Source organism: Camelina sativa, chromosome 6, assembly GCF_000633955.1.
Source record: "Camelina sativa cultivar DH55 chromosome 6, Cs, whole genome shotgun sequence".
In the NCBI taxonomy this organism is placed as follows: Eukaryota; Viridiplantae; Streptophyta; class Magnoliopsida; order Brassicales; family Brassicaceae; genus Camelina; species Camelina sativa.
Window position 1 is genome coordinate 5,809,741 of NC_025690.1, and position 6,257 is coordinate 5,815,997.

At 34.6% G+C, this 6,257-nt stretch overlaps 2 pseudogenes; both read left to right on the forward strand.

Annotated features, from left to right (window-relative positions):
• Nucleotides 1–1,880, forward strand: part of LOC104790495 — a 5,442-nt pseudogene extending 3,562 nt beyond the window's left edge.
• Nucleotides 5,148–6,257, forward strand: part of LOC104790496 — a 2,345-nt pseudogene continuing 1,235 nt past the window's right edge.

Genomic DNA, 6,257 nt, shown 5'->3' on the forward strand with positions numbered 1-6,257 from the left:
CAACAGAACACAAATAGGGCTTTATATAATCGATTGTCTTCACTATTGTTAGACTTAATGCTTAGGTTGATTTGATCACCCAATCTATGATCCTAGGTTTATCTATTCATCAAAAGTGTAATAGGTTGCTAGAAAAGAAATTAGTGGGCAAATTATCCTAGACCTGCGAAAGTTGATGTGTAGGTGATTTGTGAACTTATCATTCCTGTTCTTTAATGCTTGTCTGCGATTCTGGGCTCAAACGACAGTTTAGGGTTTATGGACCGCCGAGCATGTGCTCCGGATGTCTGAGCATGTGCTCCGCGTTTCCGCACAGAATCGATCAGATAGAGTTATTGATACCACGACAGTGGATCAGTTTATATTTATGTTTGAGTTCTAGACTGGTACTTAATCTATGCCCTGAATAGTTGTTTAGTTGCTATCTCTGAAATTCCCGAGAATTATCCCTGATCTAGTGTTTTGCTTATTGCCTTTTTATACCGTTTTAATCGCGTTACTGTTACCAAACAAACCCAACTTCGAATTGTCTTAGCTTGAAATTGAACCAATAGAACCATAGAGTAAAACTTGGTCTTCGTGGGATTCGACCCCTAAGTACTACTTCTTTGTTGTGCACTTGCAGTAGGAAAATAGGGTTTAAAACTCTGTGTATCATGCAGCCCCTTCCAACAGTTTCTCGACAGCCACTACCTGGGATCATCTTCATCCAGTGGGTGTCAAGGTGGATTGGTTTGAGTCAGTTTGGTTCAAGGGCAGAATCCCGAAGCATGATTTCATCTCTTGGCTTAACTCTCGAGATAGGCTCCTTACCAGGGATCGTTTGGTGAGTTGGGGTCTCTTGGTACCTTCTACTTGTCTCTTTTGCAACACTTATGATGAGTCTCGTCAACACCTTTTTTTTTACTGTTCATATTCGAAGGAAGTTTGGTATTATTTCACTAGCAAAGCCCATCTTTCTCCTCCTCTTAACTTTGAGGATGGAGTTAGATGGCTGAAGAATCCTTGCAGAGACAAGAACGTAGCTTGGATTCTTAGGCTAGCTTACCAAGCTTCAGTTTACTCTATATGGAAGGAGCATAACACGCGGATTCATACTGCCTCTTCTCGACCAGCTTTAGCAGTACTCATGGAAACAAAGACTATGCTCAGGTCGCATTTGGGTCCATTAACACTCAAGCAAAGAGTCTCTAATCCGTCTAATACGCTTCTGGTTACATGGTTTCGTGTGTTTCAATAACCATATTGTTGCCTCTTTGTTCTGTGTTTGTTTTCTCTGTAACTGCTCCTTATTTCGAGCCACTCGATGTAACTTGGTTCTACCCCTCAAATGAATGAAAGGTTTTTCAAAAAAAAAAAAAATAAATAAATAAATAAATAATAAAATAAAATAAGAAGAAAAAGGAAGCTGAGGAGAAAAAAGACGAGAACAAGAGTAAAGTGACCTTGTCGGGACTATTAAATGGTATAGATGGGTTATGGTCAGCTTGTAGTGAAGAGAAGATTATTGTGTTTACAACAAATTTTGTGGATAAGAAGATCCGGCATTGATACGTAGAGGAAGAATGGACAACCACATTGAGATGTCTTATTGTAGGTTTGAAGGGTTTAAGGTTTTGGCTAAGAACTACTTGGATATTGAGTCACATGACTTGTACGGAGAAATTAAGAGATTGCTAGAGGAAACGGACATGTCTCCGGCTGATGTTGCCGAGACTTTGATGCCGAAATCTGATGAAGAAGATGCAGATATTTGCATCAAACGTTTGGTCAAGACTTTGGAGGAAGAGAAGGAAAAAGCGAGGAAGTTGGCTGAGGAAGCAGAGAAGAAAGAGAAAAAGGAAAAGATAGAGATAGAAGAGAAGGAGAAAGCAAGGAAGAAAGAGACGAAGAAGAGAAAAAAGCGGAGGAATAGACACTGAAACCGTAAGTCGTCAAATTATTCTAGAAATAATAATTCTTGGTTACATTGTTTTCCTGAATGAATATTTTTCTTATTAAGTTACATCATGAAACATCTTCTATTTTTCCTTATTATTAATTATATTTAAGGATATACGTAAGACTAGCACTCAAGTTTTACGTTGGGGTCGTGAACGTGGTAGAAGCAGAGGCCCAATTGCCATCCAGGCTGTGGATCAGAGTATGACTTTCTAGGAGGGATCTGAGAATGTAGCCAGTGGTGGTGCCGATAAGACCGTATGCACCGATAGAGTCGGTATGGGCGGTGTCGGTGCCGAGTTAGCCGGTGATACTGAAGTTCGGGTGTGAGATTTCTAGTTGGTGGAGTCCCTGGTGAAGGTGTTGACCATTCAGGTTTATATGATTTTTTTTCCACATTATATTAATAATAAAAGTGTGGAAAAAATTTTAAATAAAATAGAGAAATATTTAAGAAGTATAAAAAATTAAATGTGGTATATTAATGTGAACATGTTGCTAATAATTAAGAGAGAAAGAAGATGACATAATTTAAATATTAGCATTGCCAAATGTCAAAATATTAGAGCAAGTTTAGCTGAAACCTTATCATATTTTTAAAAAAATATTAGAAAATAAATAAAATGGAAAAAATATTTAAGAAGTATATGAATTAAGTGTGGTATATTAATGTGAACATATTGCTAATAATTAAGAGAGAAAGAAGATAACGGATGTCAAATATTAGCATTGCCAAATGTCAAAATATTAGAGCAAGTTTAGAGGAAACCTTATCATATTTTTTAAAAAAATATTGGAAAATAAATAAAATAGAAAAATATTCAAGAAGTATAGAAATTAATTGTGGTATATCAGTGTCAATAAATTGCTAATAATTAAGAGAGAAAAAGATCACACATGTCAAATATTAGCATAGAGAAATTATTCTTGGTAAATTAATGAAAATGTAGAAATTGAGAAAATATATATATTTATTAATTTTTAACTATCATAAGTATAGAAATAAATTCTGATAAATTAGAGTAAGTAATTAAAAATATTAGACAAACTTTTGGTTTCATATATGAATTTCTTCTCCACATTATATTAATAATAAAAGTGTGGAGAACATTTTAAATAAAATATTGGAAAATCAATAAAATGAAAAAATATTTAAAAATATAGTGATATATGTAATTAGTATTGTAGTATTACCACTAAACTGTAATACTAAAAATATTTAAAAATATAGTGATAAATTAGTGTAAGTAATTAAAAATATTTACACTAAATATAGTGATAAATTAGTGATAAATTAGTGTAAGTAATTAAAAATATTTAAAAATATAGTGATATATGTAATTAGTATTGTAGTAATAAGTAATTAGTATTGTAGTATTACCACTAAACTGTCTTCCAAACTGATAAACAACACTATATGATATAATCAGAACCTTTTTTAATCTTTATTATAATGTTCTAAAATGCTGCCTACGCGGGGTGCCTAGGCGGCGATTATACGCTATGCGGTGATCGAGCGTCTCGAATTTTAGCTATGCGGTAATTTAGGCGGGTTTAAATAATTTGGACGCCTAATAGTGTTTAGGCAGACATTATGCAGTCTAGGCGGACGCATGTACGGATTCTAGGAGGTATGTTGACTAAAATAGTAAAAATATACTATAATTAAATATATTTTAAAATACTAGTTTTTTTTTGTTTCAAATAAAATTATAATCAGCCTCTAAAGTCTACACTTCTGAAATTTAATTTGGTTCCAAAGTAAGTATAAAATTAAATTTTGGCAATTTTTCAAGTTTTTGAATGGATTATGATTTTTCGTTTAAAATGTGATTATATATTCTAAACTATTTTTAATATATAAGAGTTTAGCGAATTTAATATTTGATAATATATTTTTATTTTGTTTTTTTTTCTAAAATTAAAGTGCATAAGTTTTCATTCTATATATTTACATATGTAAATATTAATTCTATATATAAAATAATAAAATATATAATCCGCCTAAACCCCGCTTAAGCACTTGCATATACAGCTAGGCGCTAGGCGTTTGTCCACCGCGTAGCAAGCGCATAGGACGTTTTAGAACACTCACAATAGTGTTTATGGAGACTATATTATATTTCTTAATAAAGTGTTTCTTTCTTTCAAACTTTCACTAGGCAACAACCTGACGACAATAGAGAGCCAAGCCAACCACAAGCAAGTTTCACAAATAACACTTCAATCAATATTATTGAAAAAAAACTTTCTTCCAAACTTTTACTAACACTTCTAAGTTAATTATTCTAATAACAGAAACCAGTTTAAGGATGATTGAAACTAGGCATGGTTTTCGCGAGATCATCATAAAGAATGGGTTGGAGTACTATTTTAGCCAGGATCATGTGTTGGGTAACCTTTTTGGAGTAATTATATATATAAAACCTACTCAAATGTGGACTTAGGTGTTGACAAGACTTTTTGGAATTAGACAGACCTAGTTAATTGTATTTGGAGTATTTGTTGGATCTGACTTTCAAGGAATTAAAGGAGTAAGATCAATTTCCTGACATGCATAAAGCTAATTGATATCTTAAATCAATTTCCTGAAGAGCCATAGAAAAACTCGTGATAGTTGGTTCGCTTGGTTTCTGTCGGTAAACGAACAGGACCAATGTATCACATTGTTACAACAAACTCACCACATAAATCTACATTTCATCACATATATTTACAAACGGTGGCAAACCATGTGTAGACTTTTAATACGGTGAAAGTGTCGTACTAATTTTTTTAAGGTTCAAAAAAAAAAAAATGATAAGTAGGTGACTAGGGAAGCTTGTGACTAGGGAGTACCCAACAAACCATAACTCTGTACATAAAATTAAATGATTCCTCAGTACCATAACTCTATATTCAACATCGAACGCTTTATTTACTTGCTCCAGAATTGTGGTCAGAACTCAGAATCATTTCGGTCCCCACACCTAGCTTCAAGCTCATAGTCTTCATGATTTAAGCAAATAAATCAAAATCTTTGAATACTTTTTAGTCAAATTCGTACTCAAGAACATGAAAATAATATATACATATGAACTCAAAATTTAATATATCTTTTTTTTTTTCATATAACAATTAAAATTTCGTGGCATTTTTTTTTTTTTGAGACACTCGATAAATAGAGAGTGAGTGGTTAAAGAGGTACAAACAGAACAAAAAAAAAAGATGTCTGAGACCGGATCGAGTTGGGGATTCACAGGCTCGAGTATGACGAGTCTTATGTTCTTATGGGCGATGTACAAACAAATCTTTCCTTACCATCTCCAAATCCACGTCGAGAGATACGTTAACAAGTTGATGGGATGGGTTTCGAGCTCTGTTCATATCAAGTTCAATGAGTATTCTGGAGAAGGTCTCGAGAAAAGTAAAGCTTACGACTCCATACGCAACTACTTGTCCACAAAATCAACAGCTCTCGCAAAGAGATTAAAGGCCAACGAATCTAAAAGCAGCAAGTCTTTGGTGTTGAGCTTGGACGATCACGAGACAGTTGAAGATGTGTTCGAAGGTGTGAAGGTGAAGTGGTCTTCAAGCGTGACAGAGAACGGGAACAAGTCTAGTATGAACCGTGATAAGGGTTCTGTGGAGAGAAGGTACATGACTTTGAGTTTCCATAGTCGTCACAGAGAGATGATCACAAAGACTTATCTTGATCATGTTTTAAGAGAAGGGGAAGAGATTGGGCTGAAGAAGAGAGAGAGGAAGCTTTACACTAACAACTCTATAAATGATTGGTGGTCTTGGAGATCAGGAAGTAACTGGAGCAACGTTTCTTTTGATCATCCTGCAACGTTCGAGACTTTGGCTATGGATCCTGAGAAGAAAGAAGAGATTAAGAAGGATTTAATCAAGTTTAGTAACGGTAAAGATTATTACAGGAAGGTTGGGAAGCCGTGGAAGAGAGGTTATCTCTTGTTTGGACCTCCCGGGACAGGGAAATCAACAATGATATCTGCAATGGCTAACTTCTTGGGGTATGATGTGTATGATCTTGAGTTAACGACAGTGACAAATAACTCAGAGTTGAAGAAGCTAATGTTGGAAACAAAAGGGAAGTCTATTGTTGTGATTGAAGATATTGATTGCTCTCTTGATCTTACGGGACAGAGAAGGAAGAAGAAGTTGGAAGATGAGGAAGAAGAGGATATAGAGGAGAAGATCAAGGAAGCAGCTGAGAAGAAGAAGCAGAGCAAGGTTACTTTGTCAGGGCTACTAAACGCCATTGATGGGTTATGGTCAGCTTGTAGTGGAGAGAAGATCATAGTGTTCACAAC